This window comes from Rousettus aegyptiacus, unplaced genomic scaffold (assembly GCF_014176215.1).
Source record: "Rousettus aegyptiacus isolate mRouAeg1 unplaced genomic scaffold, mRouAeg1.p scaffold_m13_p_16, whole genome shotgun sequence".
Lineage (NCBI taxonomy): Eukaryota > Metazoa > Chordata > Mammalia > Chiroptera > Pteropodidae > Rousettus > Rousettus aegyptiacus.
Genome location: NW_023416291.1, coordinates 3431011 through 3454223, shown reverse-complemented (window position 1 = coordinate 3454223; position 23213 = coordinate 3431011). Strand labels below are relative to the sequence as shown.

At 41.6% G+C, this 23213-nt stretch overlaps 1 long non-coding RNA gene across 3 annotated transcripts in view; it reads right to left on the bottom strand.

Annotated features, from left to right (window-relative positions):
- Window positions 1–2836: 2836 nt before the first annotated feature.
- LOC118612410 overlaps window positions 2837–23213 on the bottom strand; it is a 197228-nt gene continuing 176851 nt past the window's right edge. For 2 of the 3 annotated variants that reach the window (XR_004954832.1, XR_004954834.1), the window contains exons 7-11: window positions 19318–22378; window positions 16424–16601; window positions 14888–14994; window positions 7945–8770; window positions 2837–7353 (exon numbers count right to left, since the gene is read on the bottom strand). This is a non-coding gene — a long non-coding RNA (uncharacterized LOC118612410). The remainder of the gene's footprint in view (window positions 7354–7944; window positions 8771–14887; window positions 14995–16423; window positions 16602–19317; window positions 22379–23213) is intronic. The other variant, XR_004954833.1, reaches the window with a different exon arrangement.

Below are 23213 nucleotides of genomic sequence, written 5' to 3'. Positions count from 1 at the left end.
TATTTCATCGTTAACAAATAAAAAAAGAGCTTCCCTCGGCACCAACGTAGTCCGAGTCACGTGACCAGCCCCGCTCCCCCAAGATACAGGGATGATAACGGCACCTGCCACTTATTGGGTCCTGCCACGCCACGCACTGTCGCGCACAGTAGGCAGCTCACTCGGTGCTCACAGTAGCCGGTGAGTTGGTTTCTGTTCATCATTTTTGTTATTAGGCACACCCACTCAGAAACTCACATCCTAACCAGGCGATTTGTACCTGAGTTTACAGCGGTAACTACCTGCGGCATGAGTTGTCAGTCCCAACGTCAGGACGGCGTCCTCTTTCCCTCGGCCGTGGACAGGGTGACCCGACCTGAGCTTCCCAAACAGGGAACCAAGACAGGGCAAGTGACACAACATTTCAGAACAAAGACAGCTCTGCGGCCCCACAGCGGAGGGCCACGGGGAGAGAGGCGCCGCCGGAGCTGACTCACCGACGCGGCCGGATGTGCAGAGCCCACGCCTCCTTCCTCCCGTTTGCTTCCACAGTAGGGAACACTTTGCCGGTCAATGCCTATTATCGATAATCGAGGGAAAGTGAGCGACTGATAAAAAAAAAAGAGAGAGAGAAAAGAGTCTTAATAGTCAAAGTAAAAAAATGAGAAAGAGCAATATTTTTAAAGGAATCTAAGTAGCATAATAGGAAAAGATAGTCTCAAAATACGGATGCTAAACAGAACATGTTCAGAAAAAAACATAAGAAAGTACCTCAGTGTTTCTCGCGTGGCAGAGCACAGCTCAGCGCAGGGAAAAGCAGACCGACCAGCGAAAGACGCAGAGGTTCATAGCATCTCGCAGCGCGGTCTAAAGCCTTGTCACCCAGGGTTAGGGGCCAGCGCCTCCACTGGCTGTCAGCATGGCCTTGCACGAGCCCCTCGATTTCCCCGTTTACGCAATGGGACTAATAATAATACCTACCTCTTGGAGTTTCTGTGAGAAGGAAACGCGTATGTTTCTAGAACAATACATAAAACCAGCAAGCACTGTTACCTGTTATTTAAGGGTGTTATTTAAAGGTGGCTATTTAAGAGTGTTACCTGTTATTTAAGTTGTCCTGCATTTTAAAAATTTAGCCATGTTTTCATTTTTAGAATGTTTACAGATGTGTCAAAATCATTTCCATATACCGAATGATATGAGATTCTAATTTTGGTTTTGCCTGACATTCCCTAAGGCTGACTATCAGCCATTAAACTATACTATTCTCCAACATAATAAATAAAATCAAATCAAGCTTTCGCTATTTTTGAGATTCCCTTTAAACCAATGTTATCTTTTCCTTTCCTAATGAATAAAATTTTGAAAGTGAAAATACAGGTTCGCGAACCACCTTCGGCTTCAGCTGCGCTGGGACCTGCTGGTGGGAAAGAACTCGCTCTCCGGTTCCTAGCTGCCACGGTGCTCGAAGATGCCCCTGTGCTTTCTCAAGACCTTTCCTTGAGTGCTTAATGTTTCTTATTCCCAAATTTAGGAAAATTTAAGATCAACGAACGCTCAAAAACTAGAAGAAGCCGCGTTTTAGTCGTCTTGGCGTGGGCTGTCGTAACAAATGCCACAGGCTGTGTGGCTTAAACAACAGAAATGTGTTTTCTCGCAGTCTTAGAAGCTGCGTGGTCCGGTTCTGCTGGGGCTCTCTTCCTGGCTTGTGGGTGTCCTCGCGTGGGAGGAGGGAGCCGGGGGGAGGGTAAGCACGACCTCGCTGGTGTCACTTCACGTAAGGGCACTAGTCCTGTGACCTCACGCAACCCCAATTACCTCGCAAAGGCCCCAGGTCCAGATATCAACACAGCAGGAGGAGGGTGTCAGCATATGAATTTGGGGGTGAAGGGACAAACATTCAGCCCACGCGGGGGTAAACTGAGATTAGGAATATATATGTGTCATACGTGATCCTGGCCTTAGGCTGGTGGACACGGCTTGACCCTTTTTGCCTCTCTTCAGAGAAAAACCAATGAGCTGACTCCACATAGTGACATTTGATGGTAGAAGAGACACAGGAAGCCTATATCAAAAATCTAGGAACAGGTCAGAGAATTAAGATCGTAAAAATGTACGAGGCTATATCCATATAGAGAGCATTTCGGAAAACCCTTCATTTGTGTAAGAATGTACACTTATGTGTTTGATTTTAGAGTGAAAAAACCAAGTGCTGTCTGCATACTCCCTGCGAAAAATCATAAAGGAATTTAAGGAATTTACGAAATCCCATTATTCCAACTTACTTGCAAATTCCAGTTAAATGGAGTCAAGTGAAACTTTTTTAAAAACAAAAATATTTAAACATTTAAAATGTTAACATTTAAAATAATTTACTTGAAACGGAGCATGCAAAATCATATTAATTATTTAGCTATGCTGCAGTGATTAAAAATAAAAGCATATCAACCTCACATTATGAAAATTGCAAAGATTCTTCGCTCTTTCAGCATCATGTATATTATGAGTTACAGCCAAATTATTTGCCATGGGAAAACATTTCTCAATTTACAGTAGAAATACATGAAAGAATACAGTCTAATGTAGGCAGAATAATTTTATACAAAACATTTTCAATAACCTCTCTTATTTAAAACATGGAATTAACATAGCCAGAAGCAGTCAAGATGCTGCGGTATCATGTAGAGGTTCCCATGCGTTCAATCACTAGGCAGATGCCAATCCAGAAAAGAGTTCTCAGCAGGATCTATAAAAATAAGAACTATGGACAATGTATTGACCATAAAGTTAAATATATTCAGTTATATACAGATATGATTATAAATTAAAAGCTAAATATATTCAGTTTATTCCGAGGTTATAATTGGGGATTTAAAAAAATATCTTGATCCAGGCTTATGAAGAATTCCAAAATTGCTTTGAAATTTTAAAGACCTGAGAATTATAAAATTATAGGAACCTTTGGTACAGTAGAAAATACATGAGATTTCTTGGTCATACAAGACCGGACTAAAATCCCGACTCTCTTATTTGGATGATTTTGCATTAATAACTTAACAGCTCTGATCCTTAATTTTGTCACCCAACATAGACTTGTTAGTGACTACCTCAAGAGTTCCTATAATGCTGATGTGAAATTATATTTCAAACCCTCTTAACATGCGCCTATCACAGTAACCACTTAATCAACCAAAGTTCTCACTGTTAGAGGGCTGATTGGCTAGAAGAAATAGTAACAAAGATAATAATAGTAACGGATATGCCCTTTCTGCTACTGTGGAAAAAAGTGAAACTTTTGAGTTGCTAGTCACATACAGGATTACAGAAACAAAAGCCACATGTAACATTGTTTCTCAATAACATACTTCTTTTTGTCAATGAATGCTATGGCCAGTCACCATTGTACACATGAATGCATCGTGACTTCTGATTAACTCTTTCCAAATAAGTTCAACTCATATCAAGAGATTAAGCAAACACATATGCGATTAAGCTAAAGCATATGGAAGGCTGGTTTCCTCTCTCAGCACAGCTTCAGACTGCTAAACCCAGCCCAGCTGCCTTCATGACCAGCAATTCTCGTCATCCAGAACCAGTCCTCGAGGCATGGGAGATTACAGAAGGAATGCGATCAACCAACACGAATTTTAGATTTTCAGCAGGTTTATTTCAATTGCTAATCAAACTCATTCCCAGAGTTTTTCCTGAGCACTTGGCCAAAGAGATTAAAGAAAACTGAGTTCAGAGAATCTAACGGATGAAGACTTTATGCTGAAAATCCCAAACCATTTCCTTTTGTTTCTAATATGTATGAAACTCCTCAAAATGATCATCCTATCTCCATAATTTAAATAATTTTTGGAAACCACCTGCCCCTCAGTTCAAAAGATAAACATGGAAAAATATCAAAGAAATGCCTTAACGCATGTAAATTCTTATAAAGAAAAAAGTATTCAATTCTAAAGAAGGGGACGATAATATACACTGTATTGTGAGACTTCGTCCAAAAATGATAAAGTGACTTAGATAATATTCTATCGTAAGTGCTATTTCCCAAGACGACATGAATCGACTCATTTAAAGCACACAGTAACATGAAGAGGCAGGTGATAACATTATACCCCATTTTCCAGATGGGAAAACTAAGGCACAGGAAGTTAAGTGTCCCTAGATGGTAAGCGGCAAATCAAGATTCACATTCAACAGTTTGTCTCCTTGACTACTCGCCCGTAATGCTTATTTTATGATGATTTTTTTTAAAAGATTAAAATCGAGATAATCGAGCAATCATAAATCTTATTTTTCGTATAGCGACAAGGTAGCTAAAAAATCACAAGCTGCTTAGTCCCACTAACGTGTTACAAAGCAAGCCACTCCTTAATAAAGTAACTTGCGCCTATCCTAAAATTTCATCTTTTTTGGTTTCATCCCCGCTCTTGTCCTCACTCTTTTCTTCCCAAAGGGGATTTTGAGTGTCTGTTTCAAATTTCTTCTATGTTCCTACTCTTCATTGTCTTCTTGTGTTTCTGGTTTTCAGTTGCTCTGGTTGTATGTTATTTTCTTTGGGAAACTGTATTGTTTGACTCCTCTGAGTCTCTTTCTTAGTCTTTTCTATGGTTTGCTCCATTTGTCTCCATTTCAGTAAGTGCATTTGCTTAGCTAGCTTAGGTTTACTGGTGAATCTTAGAATGTCTGAATGAATAACCCGGGTCATCATTTCAGAAAAAAGTACAAGATATTTAAAGAAGAAAAGATCCTGTATTTGGTACTTTCCTTATTCACTGTACTCTTACCCCAATCCTGAACCCTCGGTCCTGGGTTTAGGGTCAGGGAATGTGCTGATGAGAACCTCGACCCAACTACAAATACAGGAAAAAAGAAATAATTTCTGTATTTGTATTGCCATTGGAGCCTGAAGATTCAAAGGTGTCTGTCTATTACATGTGCTTGACTCAGGTTAAAAAAGCTCTAGTTAAATATAAACCATATTCAAAGGAAACCTAATCAAGAGAAGTTTTTAATCCAAAAGAAAGTCCACGTCTCCAATATGTAGATCATGTGACGATGGACATGCCCAAGTGAGAAAATGCCAAATCTTCTTTTATAATATAAAGTGACAGTGTGCAAAAGCATTTACTGAATTTGATCTGTTAGATTCATTATCTTACATAATGATCTTTCCAGGTAAATCAGCAGAGGGACACGAATTGCATAAATTTGTTCACCAGGCTGTAAATGTGCCAGAGGAGCTGTTTTTCAGGTATCTGAGTTGACTCAAAAGCTGAATGCTCACTTCTGTTAGTACGTAATAAAATACTCATGGCTGGACCTCTGGTCAGATGCCAAACTAATTATCTATTACCTGATATTATCCAGGAGTTCTCCTTACGTCCTTCTGATGCAAGCAGGTAAAATACTTAATCCTTCCTCCAAATACACTAATCCACGATCAGCCTAGATAAAAACAAAACTGAATAATAACCGCAGTTTTAAACAAGATCACCGAGTAAGTTCACTGACATAAATCCTGAGGCATTGCTGGTGGAATGCTGATTCTGTCATTTCTCACACTTGGAGGCAACCTGTGGAAAGAAGGGGTGGACGAAACAATAAGGCTAATTGATCCATCGGTGTGGTTACTGACATAAGAAGAAAACAGGATTCATGTTGTGTTCTTTGCTATTAAAAAAAAAAAAAAAAGGTCCAAGACTACAGAATTGGGGATGAGGGAACCCAGAAGAGATTTGAATATGTGACTTATTACATTGCTTTTTTTCAGCCTTTATTTTACTAAATAGATGTTTCTTTTTAAACTATACTGAGTATTGCACTGTTTAAACCATTATAAGATCACCAACTTATAACTAGAAATCGTGACCCGAATATCTTTTTATTACAAACATTACTTATGCAAAAGGAAGAAATCCTAAGGACATTCAAATAAGCCTGTTCTTCATTTGCTTATTACTGAACAAATACAAATGCTGTCTCTTTTTTCTCTTAGGTGTAATAAATTTGGAGGAAAATTTGAGCCCTGGAAATATACTGTCTGCTACACTTAGAGCACTTATAACAGTAGACTCAAGGCAGCGCCTAAGAAACTTCGCAGCGCTTAGATGACAGAGAACAAGCCCTGAACAAACAGTAGGATCCTTCGTGGGTGTGACCCTTAGCCCTAGCTCCCTATGGACCAGGAAGTGCTTGTAGCACATCTTCCTGAAGTAAACATCCTGTTTTATTTTCAATACTAATTATTTTGTATTGTTTACATTATACAAGTACTACTTGATTCCTCATTCTTTATCTTTTAATCTCTTGAACATGTATCGATTTAATCCTAGACACCAAGTAATATACAATACTGCGGTAACTCTAGACTTGCAAGTAATCCCTCTAATGATTCAGCTGAACTGGAATTTAAATAATAAAAGCAGACTTAAAGGTATTAAGAGATTGGTAGAATGATAACATAAACTCATAAAAGGGCACCAGTTTAACCAATTTACTTAGCTAGATGATACCTAGGGATAGAAAATAATATTTAAGATGTGTTTGTGTCACTTTTAATGCAGTTTTATCAATACGAATTTTCTTTTTGAGTGGCAGTAAGAAAAGAGTACCCATCTAAGTATGTGTCCTCTTCATCGCTTTTGAAATTAATTGACAATATGTCATATTGAAATTTAATATTTATAGAAGCACTGGAAGATACATGCTGAGGAGTTGATTGTAGGAGGTGACATTAAAAATAGGAGTCATAATCACTAAAACGCTGGAGAATCATGTACTTTTATGATTCCGTGTTAGTTGTACGTTAATTCGCTCACCCACGTTTATTGAATCCCGCCTCTCCTTCAGGCCCCTCGCTAGGCCTGGGGTCCACAGCAGTGCGTGGAACTCAGAACAGCTGACTATACAAGTAAATTCAGGTCTGCGCTCAACAGAAAGAGGACATCAGAAACATCTGGATGCAGGCGGAGTCGGGAGAAAGGGGACCTACCAGCTGGAGACGTACCAAGAAGAGCTGCTGCTTCTGCAAAAAGCAACCGTAGCTCGATTTGTCATTTCCGTGTGCCTGCTCAGTCCTGTCAGCTCCAACTACTGAGCCGCCTGGCGACACGGCCCATTCGGGCTTTGCAGGACTCAGCAAACCTGGACGCTAAGCCTCCTCCGTTTGGTCAGACCCCTGGCCCAGCGGCTGACTTTGTGCAGATTGCTCAAAACACACCTGCTCCGACCTGACCCGTCCAGGGGGGTCCCCTCTCCCTCCTCACTGGAACATTGCTTGAACGCGACCCGGATTCCTCTGTCCTCCTCAGCTTATGAATCTGCCACTTTGCCCAGTGTGATGTCTCAACATATCGCTCCAACCACCTATGAAAATAAGAAAACCACTTGGTACCTTGCCCATCAGGAGATTCGCGTAAGGTCACTAGGTCTGTTTCATAATCTGTGAATGAAAGAAAATGTTGGTCTCCAAGCCATGGTTACATTTTCTGTCTGACAAAACACCCCTAATTTAGTAAGGCAAGACAACAGCCATTTTAGTGTGCTCATGGAAGACATGATAGATTTTATATTTCTAAAAGAACCTTATTTTGAAAAAAAAAAATAAATTGTTTCAGGGCACGTAACTGTGCGCTAGGCTTGGGACACATGAGATGCTGGTTCTAAAGGATTGCTGCTTAGTAGATGAGGAAAACATCATGAACAGAAATATAAATATATAAAGACAAGAGCATAGAAGTCACTCTCTTTAGAACGACTTAAGGAGAGGGATGGCCAATAGCCAAAAAGCTTTAGTGGAGTGGGAGGATCGTAAACCGAGATTTGGTGGAGAGATCGTGTGGCAGACTGAGCGGAGGACAGATCTGGAGCAAGGGCGACCCATTGAACTGAAGGACCCAGTCTCCCTGTTTTCCTTCGCTACAGAGCCCTCAAGTTTTCGCTGGGTTGTGTGGTCACCTGGAACAAAGACTACATTTCCCAGGCTCCATTGCAGCTGCACATGGGCTCGTGGTTCAGTCTTAGCACATAGAATGAAATGAAAACCTCGTGTGCAATTTCCTGGGATTGTCCGCAGCGGGAGGGCACCTGTCTTCCGTCAACCTTTCCTCCTCCTCGCCGGCTGGAGTGCTGACAAGATGGCAGCGGCGGGAACTCTGAAACGGGAGGCAGGAACAGACACGAGGGTGGGGAGCAGCAAGACCGCAGAAGGCTGGGGCTCGGGCGCCACGCTGCGTGCCCCGCGTGCTTCATTTCCATGAGTGAGACACGAACGTCTGCCCCATCGAAGCTCCACCTTGGGGATTTTATACAAAATAAAATGGTATCCGCTCATCGCAGATATATAGCTTAATGGCAAAGTCACCCGCTTAATAGGAAATCAGAACTATGGGCACCAGAATATATTTCCAAAAAGGAGTGACCCCGTAATGGAGTTAGACGCCGGTTATCCCCCGGGGCCATCCAGGCAGGCTTCCCGCCGAAGACCAAGGCAACCGGGAAAATATCCGAGACCGACTGTAAATGAGCCTGTCATTGAAGAGATTTGTTTTCAAGGAGAGATCATCGGGTCAGAAAAGAAAAATACGGATTGTTTGCATTGAAATAGCTCCAGCTAATTCCCACCAAATCAGGCTGAAAGTAAGTACACGAGTCGAAGTCGCAGTGAAATTCAATGTCGCTTCTAGGCCGTCTCTCCGAGCCCTTGAAGGCGGCCGTCACGGAGTGGTGGGATACCCAGCAAGACGGCTCACGTGGCGGCCACGCCGTTTTCTCGAATGTCAGTCTGCACAATGAAAAGATAATTAAATTACGGTACTTTCAACAAAACCTAATTTGCTGGAAATTTAACATGTTCTTTTTTTCCCTTCTGACAAAGGCCGAAATTTACAAAATTGAGCATGACATCAATTTGAAAAAAAATATATTAGTATTATTTCAAACAAAATTTATTTGCAGATATTTGTATTACCACTATTAAGCCATTGATAGCACCCTCCAATCAAATCATTCCAAAAAGCACAGAATAAATATTCCTTAGCTAATCTTTCTATTCTTTTTGCTTTCTTGCTTTTCAAGTTGCATTAATTTACTAGACTGGTATTTTAAACTTCTTAAATGGTATCATATTTTTTTCATTAATTTCTACCTATATCCACAAAAAAAATTTACAGAAAGTTGGAAACTTTTACTCCAATAACATAATTCATGTTATGGTTTCGTATTCGTGAAAGGTCAGTAATTCCATGGCTCACATGGAAGATCTTTCTGGTGGGGGGCCAGGGCTGGCCGTCTGGCAAACCCTAGGCCAGGGTGGGAGCTGGTAATGGTCTTCATACTTCCTCTCACGTGCCTTGAACAAGACGGGCCACCCTGACTATTACATCTGGGACAGAGGCAAAGCTCGCTTCGTGCCGTGGAATCAATGAAAGGAGATGTTAGAAAACAGATCCGCAAATTAAACCCTCCCGTAGGTCTGTGATTCGCACAGTTCCATCTTAAGATGAAGTCTGCTGTCGAAATCTGTTCAGCTTAATATTTTTTTTTCAAAAGGTAATAAAGCAAAATAATACACCAAATAGACACATAGAGAACCCAAAGACACTGTTTTATTTATGTGTTCTTTACACGTCCATTTATATAACACTGACCGGGCCACTCGCTGAGACACAGCGTCTCTGCTGTCACCATTGCGGAGCGATCAAATCACTCTTCACTCCAGAGGAGGGGTGATCAATAACGGCCGAATCCTGAAACCCACCAGTTTATTAGTTCTTGTTCAACATGACCTTTCCGTGGCCTCTGACAGTGATGAATACACTCTTCTCCCAGAAAAAAACCTCTTCCCCCTTGGTTTCGGTAGCACCGTTTTCTCTTGCTTTACCTCTCATAGCTCCGAGCAATCCTGAATCCGCTCTGCCACAGTCCCTGGAGGTAGGTGTCCCTGGCGACCCGACGGTGGCATTTGCTTGCCCTGCACATTCTCACGGTTCGAGTACTAGTCAGCTGTTAAAGAACCCTAATTCTGTAATGTTACCCATCTCAGCACACTCTCCCAGGAGTCACTGATATATCTGTTGTATTCTGGGTTTTTTTGTACTTGAATGCTCCAAAGAAATCTATCTGTTCTAAGCTAGTCTTATTCCTTAAATCTCTTCCTTCCTTCATCCCATCTTCATCCAGCCACAAAATCCTAATTATTCCATGGGTCGAACATCCTTCATATCCATCGTTTTCTCTTCATCTCCATTCCCACTGACCCCTGTTCAGCGATCAGCCGGACAATTGCAACGATCAAAAGAGAAACAAACACGAAACCTTTAAATAGCCTTCCTGCTTTTAATTTCATCCCGTTTCCATTATACAACAGCTTAATATGATTCTTCTAAAATATCTGCTATAGCCACTTTCCTGTTCAAAATCTGACAATGGCTTTTTTTCACCTAAAGGTCAACATCCATATCCTTAGCAGGGTGTCAGAAGCTGTTCATACTCTTCTGGAGAACAAAGGGAATGTTTCCTCTCTCTGCAAAGAGGAAATGAAGACTAGGGAAGAAGAGTTCTCATATACTTGCAAGAGCAACGTCCAAGTGACCTCTTAGTATACGACTGGCTTTAAATAATAGGAAACACATTCCTGCCTCTTTGGAATTTTGAAAGAATAAAAAGTCAGCAGCTGCACTGGATACCAAGCTCTTCCTTTGGGATGACTCGTGTTACTGTTTACTCGTGCGCCCGTGCCTCCAACAAACATTTAGTAAACATCCACCATGCCCCTGGCTCTTTTCTGTCAGCGATCAAACACAAATCAGCCTCTGTGTCCCTAAAGAGCTCTAGCTGGACAAATGGCCTATTAAATAATAATAATAATAATAATAATAATAATAATAATAATAATAATAATGTGCTACATGGGATAATAGAGGCAGGAATATTATACTATGAACCCAAAGGTGAAGGAGCAATTAATTACTGGAAGAGAGGAAAAGTACGTGGTGGTAACATGGTCAGCGCCACAGTGTGTCCTGACTCGGGCGTTGAGAGCCGAACAGGCGTTCACCAGCGGAAAGTGGGCGGGAACATCCCCCGAAGAAGAATGTCCGTGGGCAGAGATGCGAACATCTGAACGCACAGAGCTTCAGACAGCATTAAACTAAAAAGAAAGCATGGCGCAACATTTGATCTATGTAAAATATTTTCACATTTAACGTCAAGTTTTGTTTTGTTCTGTTTTGTTTTGTTTTCATTTGACCTATCACACGAAGTTGTCTGCAACCACTTTACAGCAGGAATCCAAAAATGTTGGAGAAAAACCCAAAGTGCACACTAGATCTAATTCTCATGCACAACCAGGTGTCGCGATGTTTGAAGGTCTCTGTGTGTAACTTGTTTATGCCATTATAAGTTTATTTGGCAACCATCAGTCATCTATAGCTATGGGTCTGTTTCTATTTTGTTTATTCATTTATTTTGTTTGTTTCTAGATTTCACGTATAAATGAGATCACGTTATTTGTCTTTCTTTGACTTATTACACTTAGCATAATACTCTCTGTATCCATCTATATTGTCAAAAATGGCAAGATGACATTCTTTTTCATTGCTGAATAATATTCCATTGTATATATACATGCTGCATCTTCTTTATTCATTCACCTGTTGATGGACACTTAGGTTGCTTCCATATCTTGGCTAGTATTAGTAGTGCTACAATGAACTTAGGGGTGCATATATGTTTTCGAATTAATGTTTTTGTTTTCTTAGCATAAATGCACAGACGTGAAATTGCTGGGTCGTATGGCAGTTCTATTTTTAATTTTTTGAGGCACCTCCATACTGTTTCCACAATGGTTCCACTAATTTGCAATCCTATCAACAGTGTTTAGGGTTCCCTTCAATCAACTCGAAGTTTAAGTTTATTGAAGCAAGAAAACTTGCGCATAATTTAATATGATTACAAGAACCTAGAGGTGAAGTATTTAGAACTAGTTAATAATAACCGAATGATTTAGGAGATTATGCATTAACCATTAACAACAACAAAAAAACTGGATCTCTCATCTTTGGTTGATTTCCAAAATCATATCTCAGAGGTCTTGGCACTTGATGTCTGAATTTAAGTTTTTGTCTACAATATAAGGACCCAAAATATTTTGTTCTGGGTCATTAAAATCTTTAGAATACTAAGCTATTCTCTCTCGGCTTCTCTGTTCAGGAGAACGTCACTCAGGAATGCGTCCCTATCTGAATTCATGGGAGAGATAAAGCAGAACTTTTATTAAGGAAATCCATTTCCTCCAAAAGGGCAAGGTGTGGCAAGGCCCTTTCTGCCGGCTTAATATAAATCTCATAGCATCGGTGTGCGCTGTGCCATGCAAACTTCCGAACGGAGAGGCACCTGCAGGCTCTCTCCGCAGAAGACCCGCGCTCAGAAAGGACAGGTGTTCTGTCTGCCTCTGCTGGGGACATCCTCCACGCAGCAACTTATGGTCCACGCTGCCGAATCCACCCGTGGCTCCTGGAGTCTAGTCCCTGTTGGCTGCCCTCTCTCAGGACGGCTAACGTCATGAGAATCTTCTTGTTTTCCTTTCCCATCTCTCTCTCCGCAGACGCAGCGCCGGCGGTGGAAAAGCCTGACCCGACACCCACCGCCACCTTATCAAGGACAATCTCTGAGGACAAGGTCGACGTTATCTCAGCCCGCATCCTGTGCAATTATGGTATTTGGCTGGCGTTGCCGAACGGAGGCTGAAATCCATCAGGTTCTAGTTAATCGGCCTTGAGTAACCACAGCTGGTTGGCCGGAAGAAAACGATTATGAAATAAAGTTGTTTTGTCTTAGTAATAAAGATTACTGATACGCAGGGCAACATGGATCTGAGCGAGGTTAACCTTTTCCTATATATAAAGGCTCCGTATGATGTGAGGGAAAAGGAATTCTTTCTGTAAAGCCTTCTTTATTTCACAGTTTGTGTCTTGTCCTTTCTTTTCACCCTTACCTAATTTCCCGCCAGTCTTGCATTTTTATTACTCTTCAGTGGAACACATATTAACCCTTTGGATGTTTTCCAAACAGACCGAACTAAAAATTTAATGGACATGAGATCAGCTTCCTTCTTTTTAATTAGTCTTCAGACTTAATCTTGTCTTGTTTTATTAAAAATCAGTTTATCTTGCTCATGGTGAGGCTGTGAGCTGTTCGCACTGCAGACAGGGGGCTGACGGTGACGGCAGATGGCCTGTCTGGTGGTGTGTGGCATGGCGCGGACCGTACGGACAGCCCACGAAGGAGGCTGACAGGGCGCGGGGGACGCCCCCTCACCGTCCGCACGACACAGGCGACAGCACACTTCTGAGCCCGTAATCCTGACTCCTTCCGACCGTGAAAGGCGATCGTCAGCGACATGTCTGGCAACCGTGGGAAGGCATGGATGGCGGCGTGGTGGCTAACAGCACGGATCCCAGCGTCAGGCCCGGCTCCGCCACTCACTAGCTGTGTGACCTTGGGAAAATTGCTTAACCACTCTGTGCCTAGGTTTTCTCAAATTTAAAATGAAGGCGATAATAATATCTGCCTCATGTGGTTATCATGAGAATTAAATGAGTTAACGTATGTAAAACACGGAGAACGGTGCCTGCCATTCAATGACCATGGTAACGGTCGCCGTTGGTAACACTAAAATGGCTAAAGAAACAGAGCTGGCCGGGGCGCGATCCCGTCGGATGGTCACTGAGCACAGCTCGCAAGGCCTTCGGCTCTGAATGCCTCTGCCTGATACTTGGCTTCGGGCTACGAACATCTAACCGGGGGCTCATAAATAAGATGGACTGTGGTCAAAGCCGTCACGTTAATGCGTCTTCTCATGAGAAAATAAGTAAGAATGCACACAGAAATGGTATGCCATGGGTTTCGTCTGGCAGGGTAGCATGGGGGCCAGAGCGGCCAAAGGAAAACGATTCGCCAGAGGCCAGTGAGCCCGACCGGGAGGCTTCCAGGGGCTGCCCGGGCCACAGCTGTCCCGGCCCCGGCAGCGTGTGGCCACAGGGCCTGCAAGCTCCTCCCACGAAGACGCATTTCAGGCTCTGGGTTTCCAAGCGCACTCCGGCATCCAGGCCTTGGCTGTTGCGCTGGCTCCTCTGTCTTCATAATTACAACTTTAATGTAAATGTACCACCAACGAGCCTTAATTACATCCTCTTAATTACACACCGACTGCAGATGCATGCCAACACCCCCCCCCCCCCCCCCCCCCCGCTGTCAGCGTTCAAGTCAACTGGTCAACACTAAACAAAACAAACACAGAGAGACAGAGGAATGATCGGTGGCGGCCGGGGGGTCAAAGGCATGCTGAGGAATGTGTGGTCTTAATAATTTCTCTTCATTTTTTGGTGTGCGTTTAAGTTTTTGGAATTGGTTTTTAGTCGTGTCGCAACACCTCTTTTTCATTTTTATGACTCTTCTCTGATTTTCTAAAAGATGACAAAGGAAGACGTTTCAGGACAGACTCTAGGAGTTCACCGTGTGTTTGCTTATAAAATTTCACGATACACATCATACATCATTTGTGTATTTTCATTGATCTTGCAATATCTTCTTTTAGCTAAATATATAAAAGTCAAACATGTCAAAACACATAGATCCTCTTTAAATACAAAAAATGTCGACGATTCATTATTATGAGTCATTATGATGTATTTTACAGTCTAACGTGAATTTCTGCCTAAGTACCTATTTCTCACCACAATAAATGTGCATAGTTCTTATTAAACTTATTCAAGGGGCCTAATGGAAAGATAACTTGAGAATAAATGCAGTTTGAAAGTAACAACCACCGTCAATTGAAAGAAAAGGAAAACTTTTTTTGCTTTTCCTCGAAGGTTGATGTGATGGGCGCAGGGCTTACCTGTATTTTCAGTTGCTAAGAAGAGACTGTTTTCCAGGCATCATCTTTTTAGATGGTGTTTACAACTGGTGGATTTTAAGATCATCTTTTGCTGGTGAATTATGTCCCTAGATGTAAGGGAGGAATATGTAGAATTAAATAATTTTAGCAAAATATTAGAAAGTTGAACTATTTTAAACATATCATTACAAAAATTGGACTTTCATAAGATCTTCACTTTTTTTTAGCAGTGTATTTTTTTTTCTTTAATAATATTCAGTGCCCTTGTGTTTCCATTTCTATAGTGAGCTTCCTAACATCTGTTTTCCATTTTTCTTTAATTTCCACTCATGACCTTTGGCCTATTCTCTGTGTTTGGAAAAAAAACAGGAATTAAAGTTGACATTATCTCCATGCCTTCTCCAGAATGCATAAATTCACATTTTTAGCCTGCCTTATATCTAAGCACAGGCTTTCTGACCACAAAATCAATTTCTCTGTTGTTCAGTAGGAAGTTCCATAATGTTAAAAATAGAGATCTGTGACCTCGAAGTTTGGGTTTCGGGGTGCAGCCAGAGCTTCAGAGCACCAGAGTATTCGTTCTAGAAAATCCCCAAAGCATGACACAATCCAAAGTTCTTTTTATAATTATAATTTAGTCTCTAGCATGAAACCGAAGAATGCAATGCTAATATAGTATAAGAATTACATAGTACGTGTTTAAACAGCGTTAGCTAAATGAGCAGATACTGAATGATCGGGCTTAAGAAGCCAAATTATTTACCAAATCTAACACTGAAATAAACAAAGAGGAATTTGATGCTATACTGATGCAGATTCAACATCTGTACACAGAATCTGGGCTATACAGGACCCAAGGTAACAAATATTCTGAATAACCAAGTGCCTAGGTGAGGAATTACCCAAAGGAGCCCCACCTTTTTTAAATGTTGCTGGAGGTAATGTAACAGGCGCTTTTATTTTGCCTTCTGTTAATTGAGTTATAATTTACATAGAAAAAAAGCGCACGGATCTTCTGTATAAAATTGGGTGGATTTTCCATAAGTATGTGCCTGTGTTCTATACCCTCTTAAATAGAACATGCCTAGAAAAGATTATAGTTTTCTTGGTATGCGTGGCTCAGAAACTATTGTTTAAAATACAATAGTGACATCAAGTTCTAATAATGCAGCTGGACCTCTTTGCTCCTGCATTAAAAGATGGTTGTGCTTTATCTTATTGGTTTCCTGTAGATTTGCTGCCAACTTTTTGTTTTAACTTAGTTATCTTTACATGCCTGAGCCTAACACAGGGTCAGATAAGATGTTCAACAAATGTTTATAGTGGTGAATCAGATACTGAATGTCCAGGCTTGTGGGCATTGGATGTATAGTGAATGAGAATAATATTGAGAATTTTTGTCCTAAGGAAACAAGTCTTAGTAATGTTAATGCGTTCTTAGAGCTTGCAGAGTGTCTTGCTCATCCGGACTGGGGTGGGCATGCTGCACTGATGTTTTGGAAGCTCTGCTGACATAGAACTACTTGTGCCACTGACCGAGACTCTCGAGGGACAATCCTGCCGGAGGGGTCAGTCCCTCGGAGCTTCGTGCAGACAAGAAGACTGCTCCCTAGGGGCAGACGTCGCCTTACGAACGGGCCGGGTCCCGTGACAGGCTGCTCAACAACAGCCTGCTCCCGCACCGCAGGGCCTGATGCGAGGCTGTTTCACATTTCTGAAAGCGCAGAGACGGTTAGCTTTCTCATGTTTATAACTGGCAAAGATCACGCTGCACGATCTCGAAACGTTTCTTTGATTTTAACAAGAAATATGCTCAACTGGGATGGGCCGAAAGCAACGCGCCACGATCTCAGAGCAGGTTTGCCTGGGGCCCATGTCGCCCTCCCCCCGGCCCCGTGTGTGCTGCTCACGTGAGCACGACGGAGAGAAAAGTCAAGAGCCCCTGACCTTCAGCCTTCGCTTCGGTAAAGGTCATCTGACAGAGGATTTATACAAAGTCCCTGCAAACCAGAATTCCCTGAAAGGCTGAAACCACAGATAATTAGGTGAATAATTATTACCCAGAACTCACGGTGGAGAGAGAACTATGTTATTGCCCAAGACAGATGGCTTCGGGCTGCCGCACACTCCACGCCCGCTCCAGCCTGCCCCGACCTGCAGGGGCCACTTCGCTACAAGTAGAACTAACCAAAATCACAGCTTTTCTCCTCCTTCTGGCATCCGCAACCAGTTTTACGAGTTTTCTTAAAAGAGTGCATTGCTTCCTATTTATCTATACAGAGTGCTTTTCATACAGATTTTGCCGCATACTTCAACATCAAATAAGGCATTACCCTTGGAAAAGCTCCATCTGTGGGGAGGGAACACAAACCATCCTGGGAAGACACAGGTGAGCCCACAACAAAAATATGGACCTCATGATTTCTCCTATGTTTATAATTTAGGATCATTTTTTATTCATTATCTACTTGTAACACTGCCTGGGTGTCTGGATCTGTTTCTTCAGATATCTTCATATACAGTTCTTTGAAGTTATAATTTTTTAAAATTTATTAATGCTTTTCTATCTCTAAAGAACAATATGAAAGTAACCAAAATATTTTCCATGATGTAGGGAAGTATATAAATAAATCAGAAACCCTACCAGAGGCTAGCTATTTCTGTTCCTCATCATGCTTGAAGACTAGAAATTTATTTTTGGTTGGCTTTGTATTCTTCTCTCGTGTGTCATAAGACTGATTGTTCCAAGTAACAAAGATGATCTTTTCTTGACACCAGAACTGTAAAATATGGGACACAAATCATTTTATCTGGCCAACCATCCGTACAAATCTTTGTTTAAGCATGGTTACGTCCTTTTTAGCATTCTGTACCTCTGACCCTTGGCTCTTCCTTTCCAAGTCTCTTAGTTTCTTTTTGACTATATCTCCTTCACAACAAGGTTTGTGTATCCGGTTTTTATTCCCACTTTCTTTTTTTAAAAAGAAATTAGTCTTGGCATAGCACAGGCATACTTTCAATGTTTGTTCCCTCCTATTTCTTACAACAAAGGTTCAAAGACAATTCCAAAAGAACCAGGGATTCCTGGATTCTCTGAGCAGCTAAGGCACTTTGTGGGGGGGGGGGGGGTTCTATTTTAAAATATATATATTTTTTTATTTTTAAATTACGGTTGGCATACAACGTTATGTTAGTTCAGCTGTACGACTTACAGAGTGATCACCGCAGTAAGTCTAGGCCCATCTGGCACTACACATGGCCATTACAATAGTACTGACTATATTCCCTGTGCTTTACTTCACAGCCCCAGGACTGTTTGGTAACTACCACTTTGTGCTTCTTAATCCATTTCCCTTTTCCACCCATCTCCCAGCCCCACACCCATCTGCCAGTAATCAAAATGTTCTCTGTATCTATGAGTTTGTTTCTGTTTTGTTAGTTTATTTGTTTTGTTCTTTAGCTTCCACAAGAGAAATCACATGGCATTTGATTTTCTCTGTCTGACTGACACCACCATACCCTCTGGGTCCATCCACATTGTTGCAGATGGCAAGATTTCGGTTTTTTAATGGCTGACTAATATTCCATTGTATATATGCACCAGCTCCTCTTTATCCACTCATCTAATGATGGACACCCAGGATGCCTCCCTATCATGGCTATTGTAAATAATGCTGCAAGGGATATATAAATGCAAATGTCCCTTCAAAGCAGTGGTCTGCGTTTCTTCAGATAAAGGCCCACAAGCGGGATTACTGGGTCTTTATCTCTTGATATAGTCTTTGTTTTAAACTCTATTATGTCTGATGCAAGTACTGCTACCCCAACTTTTATTTTCATTTTCACGAGATGACTTTTTCCATCCCTTCACTCTCAGTGCGTGTGTGTTTTTCGGTTTGAAGTGAGTTTCTGTGGGCAGCTCTTGTTTTCTTACCCATTCTGCCACCCTACGTCTTTCGATTGGAGCATTTACTCTTTCACATTTAAAGTAATCATTGATAAATATGCATATATTGCAATTTTATTATTCATATTTTTTTATCTTCTTTTCTTCTTTTTAAAGAAGTCCTTCTAAGATTTCTTGTGATATTGGTTTGGTGGTGATGAACTTTGTTCGCTTTCTCTTATCTGGGAAGCTTTCTATCTGTCCTCCGATTCTAAATGATAGCTCTGCTGGGTGTAGTAATCATGGTTGTAGTTTCTTGCTTTCTATCACTTTGAATATTTCCTGCCAGTCCCTCTGGCCTGCAAAGTTTCGGTTCAGAGATCAGCTGACCGTCTTATAGGAGCTCCCCTACAGGTGACTAACTGCTTTTCTCCTGCTGTTTTTAAGATTCTCATTTTTCTTTAACCTTTGGCATTTTCATTATGAAGTGTCTCGGTGTGGGCTTCTAAGGAACTTTTTAAAACAACCATCCAGCATTAAATACCGTTCGTCCTGGACCATCCTCGTGGCTCCCTCCATGGCTCTGCCGCTTGCCCTGCTGCCCACAGCTGGGGCGCCTCGCCCCAGCATCCCCTCATCTTCCAGCAGCACGGTCTCCTTCACAGCTGGAAAGTCGCAGCAAACGATCTCCGACATCTACATCCTACCCACGGGGCTCATGGAGACTCTGCTGGTCTGGGGACTGCAAGGAAGGGCATGAGAGCAGAACTCGGAAGTGCAAAGAATTCAAAAGAGAAAGGAGAGGGAGACAGGGCAAGGAAGAGGAGCTGGCAAATACATTCGGTTCTTCCTTCTCTCACATCCTCAGTGCACGGCATCCAACGCTGCTTTGGGGAGACACACAATTTATGTGGTCTTTTCTTATTCAACTATGGCCGGCACAGTAATGGTACGTTCGCATTTACTCTCCCTCCTTCTCCCACTCACATCCACTTTTCTGTCCTCCTTGCTCCCCTTGGGATTATGTTGCTCCAGAAAAGCATCAGCTCGTGATCTCGCCCAGCGCGTGGTCTCGCCCAGGGCGTGATCTCGCCCAGCGCGTGGTCTCGCCCAGCGCGTGATCTCGCCCAGCGCGTGGTCTCGCCCAGCGCGTGGTCTCGCCCAGCGCGTGGGCTCGCCCAGCGCGTGGTCTCGCCCAGAGCGTGGTCTCATCCACAGGCTCCAACCGGGGCTCGGGCGCCATGTTTACTCTCATATTTGTTTCGGTTTAAATGTCTCTGTATCCTTCACAGCACCTGGCATTGTACAAAATACCTAATAGGTGCTAAATAAATATTTCCATTTTCTCCAGGAGATCAACTTTAGTTTAAAAAAAGAAACAAAAAGTGATATGTGTCTAAACACCTCATGGGTATCGCAAATTAAAGGCTTGTCTTTTATCATTTATCTTTATAAAAAGAAGAAATATTTGCATTGGAGCATTATTTATCAGGCAGTCCCCATCAAATAGATAACATTTTAAAGCTATCTATCTCTGAAAATGAGAGAAGTAATATTTGTAGTTGAAAAGCAGAAATATCCACTTTTATACCTGCATTCTTAACTTGGTTATTACTAAATTTTCTTCACACCATGTTCCCTAAAATATGAAAATATTGAACTGGAATTAAAGGTATACAGGGCATTTATGAATCTACATAAAGTATCTTTTTTTTGTGGAGCTATTTTTACTGAGGGCTCAATCATCAACGTCTGTCTTTCTCTATGCCAAAATACAAATTCCTTCTCCCCACGCTACTACTCGTTTTCTGGATCTTAGTTATGCTCATTTTCTTTCTCTCTCTCTCTCTCTCTCTCTCTCTCTCTCTCACGCACACACACACATACACACACACACACTCATCACACTCACACACAAATTTGTTTTTTCACTTGAGTATCTAAATATCCCTTTAATCCTGGTTTTTATTTTACTTTTTCAAAAACGAGAACGGAGATTCAGAGATTGCTTAGGGCGCCAAAACACAGAGTGGCAATATTAGAACATAAGTTTCAATTCTGAAAGGTGCCTTTTTGTCAGGCGAGAGAAGGTCCCGTTTAGACACTTGGCGGCTCTTTCAGAAGAAGTATAACTTCTACAGGTGTAGCTCTGGCCAATGATCTCTCCTCCATAGAGAGTGTATTTTAACAGTCCCTATAGAGTCAAGACACTCTCGGATCCTTCAGTTTTAAAGACATCAAGGGAGCGTTCAATACACAAAGAAGCAGCGGGAGTCGAGAGTTATCTGCTCTGTAGTGACCGTGGGTATCCTGGGAACAGTCTCGCCGTGGTAACAGTGATGATGGACAGTTAGCACGGAGGATCTTGAATTACGTGTCATGCGAGCCCTTGGTGATAGGTTCTGACTGCACATTATAGAATATTAATAGCTTCATATAAACTTTGCTAAAACCTTGAATGGAAAGTCATTTTTCTGTAATCTCACGCTCACGTCACGTCGGTAGTAATTTATATGTATTTGTGTTAGTTGAGGGGTTTTCTACCAACTCGCTCCCTTCACATACCTAGAAGACTGGAGAGTACACTTTTTAGGGTCTGCTGACTGGAAATTAGGGGGGAAATTTTATTAGAGAGAGCCGTAAATGCCAGAAGTCAATCTAATTACTTACATCAATTAAGGACCTTGTAAGGAGTCACTGAAGATAATGTGGAACAGGATCAAAATGATCTTGAGCTTCACTTAGGAGCAGACTTTGGTGTGTCTACAATGAGTAGAAGTGAGAAGGTAATCTGAGATGCTACTGAATTGGTCCGTGCAACTTGGACTATGAGCACGGGACAGAAGCTGGCGCAGTAGAGTACAAAAGCTCTGTGACTTGATTCCTCTCTCTTTCCTCTCTCCAGCTAAGGCTCCAGAGACCTCACTGGTCCCACCTCCGCGCAGCCGCCCAAACTGAGGTGAGGGGCGGACGGAAGCCATGCCAACTGCTCACAGCAGTCCTTGGGACCCAGAGGTCAGAGCCACACCTACAGCCCCTCACGTTAGTTTGAGCTGCAGTTGCTCTACGCAACATTAAACGTTCTATTTTTTCCAATGAAAAGAGCTAGCTGTAACTTCTAGGTTTTATCATTGTAAATCCGAGGTCTAATCGTAAGGCTCTCAAGCTCCAAACAACCTTAGCCTCTAACGTAGTAGCGACGTGGAGGGACTCGCCTGGTATTTGCCTGTGGGTGTTGTTAGTGCGCACTGGGGGTGCGCACACATTCTGCATCACTGATTTTACCACGGGTCAAAATTCAGTATGTTCCTTCGGGTTCCCCACGCCCTCTTTTAATCAAGTGTGCTGAAATGACATTTAAAAATAATGTTTAGATATTATGTGATAACCTTACGAAATAAGCTCATTGCAACATCTTGTCATCTTCTGTAACTCTCGGCGGCAGTAAATCAATCTCCATTGCAACGATCTCTCTTCCTTGCTGCCTAAACTTTGACTTTCTGAACAGATGCTGCCAACGTCGAAGTATAATTGTGGGCCGTGAGCCAATTCCAACACCTTTTTGGCTTAAATACTAAGATGGCTTTTCTTTATGTCTCCAAGAACTGACCTCCAAGAAAAAGAACGAAATGAACAGACAACCAGTATGAACCCCTCATTGTAAGAGACGAGCAAATAGTGGCCACTTAGCAGATCCTAGTAAATCTGAATCAAATTAATACTTATCCAATTCAATTATTATAACATTTGCCTAAATGCTGCTTTCTTCCTATGAAATTTAATAGTTTAACTGAATGTTTCCAGCCCAAAGAAAATAATTTTATTATATTGGCCACTGATCCATTCTTTATGAAAACTACTGGGTAGAGATTGAAAAAAAATGCCTTATTTAATAGTTCCTATAAGAGAAAAAAATATAGCGTCAACCTCTGTATTAGCATATAAAACCCTGCTAAGATAACTAAATATTAATAATGCCTTCTCATTCTTCAAATACAAATTGAGGGGAAAAAAGAACTTATAAATGAAAATGTGGAATCACTGAACCAAATGTAGCCAAACACAATGTGGCTCTTACTCTTCAGAAACAAGAAACCCGGATTCACCTGTATTACCACAAAAATTTTGATTCAAGGTAACATTCACTGATTTCTCCATATCAGGAAAGAGACTTCATCTTTTTGACCATCTCCGACCACCACAAACAACTTTAGAATGAGGAAAAATGAAGATGACAAACCTAATTACTTAGTAGCAGTATTTGCAAAAAAAAAAAGTATTAAAAAAAGTGTGGTCTCTATTTTAAGTTCAAGTTTTATCAAAAGCCATATTTCTCTAAATTAGTTAAGCAGACAGCAGCCTCCTTGATCTGCTATTACTTTGAAAACATCGTGATCTGATCTTTATTTTTTAATATTTAAAACTTAAAGGCCAAATATA